The sequence below is a fragment of the Dendrobium catenatum genome, unplaced genomic scaffold, assembly GCF_001605985.2.
Source record: "Dendrobium catenatum unplaced genomic scaffold, ASM160598v2 fragScaff_scaffold_1297, whole genome shotgun sequence".
In the NCBI taxonomy this organism is placed as follows: Eukaryota; Viridiplantae; Streptophyta; class Magnoliopsida; order Asparagales; family Orchidaceae; genus Dendrobium; species Dendrobium catenatum.
The window spans coordinates 375,197-376,364 of NW_021319759.1; positions in this window are offsets into that span (position 1 = coordinate 375,197).

The window sequence follows — 1,168 nt, forward strand, 5'->3', positions numbered from 1 at the left end:
TTTTAATTAATTTATAAGCTCTAATTACAAATATTCTTATGGAGTTAATAGGGGTTGAAATTAACGTTTTTCTTAGGATGGACAAAGTAATTACATGGCGAGCTTATAGTCAAACTAAGTGTCTCAGAAATACGAACCCAACGACACCAAATTCAACTCAATCCGAGCCCAAATAAGCCCAAATCAAGCGCCCGAAGTGCTTTTGGAAAGTTCGTACCACAATTTGTGTTACCAAACGGTTTCTGATTTTAACGAGCTTATAGTCGAATCAAACGGCTCAACGAGACAAATCCAACGAGCCCAAGATAGCCGAATTTCAACATCATTAAGTCCTTCAAATGTCTGACGAACGGCACACGATCAAGGGTTTCAACATCAGTCGTCCATTCGACCACTCCCTATTTGCCCCTGATCTCATACCTATTTACAAGCTATGCAACTCCAAAAAATCTATAAATAGATCCCTCATTTCTCATGAGAGGGAACCAAGCAAGAAGAAGAGAAAAAGAGAAGAGAATGAGAGGAGGGAATAGCTCCTCCTCGACCACCGCCGGAGTTCTTCCCTCGGTTAGAACGACGCCAGAATTCCGCCGGACGCCCGAGCGACGCCGGGATTTTGCTCGACGCTGGAATTCAATACTACTTCCGGACGACATCTGAGTTCTGCCCAGTTTCCTTAGGGACGCCGGAACTCTGCTCAATTTTGTAATTGAATTTCAATTCAGAGGAAACTCACTATAATCTGATCGTCCTAACTTAGTGGACGAATTAGCCTCTTGTATCTCAAACAAAACACTAGTGAAACTATTTCAACTGGGCAAAGCCCCGTGGTTTTTTCCCTTTCAGGTTTCCACGTCAAAATCCGGTGTTTCCATTTCTTTTCTGTTTGTGTGCTAGATATCCGTACAACGCAGAGACGAAAATTTACTAACTCTATCGTCGCGTATATTCTAGCCCGCAACAAATATTAAGGTAAAAAAATAGTTTATTATTTTAAATCGATTTAAGAGCATCATTCCCCTAATAAGAAACTCTAATAACATTCGCAAATCTTGAATTACTTAAAATGACAATATTTTTTGCTATGGTCACTAAATACAACTGAAGTTAATGGGTTAAGTAATAGACATAGAGTGCTTAATGATTATTATTAAGAATGGTATCTTTA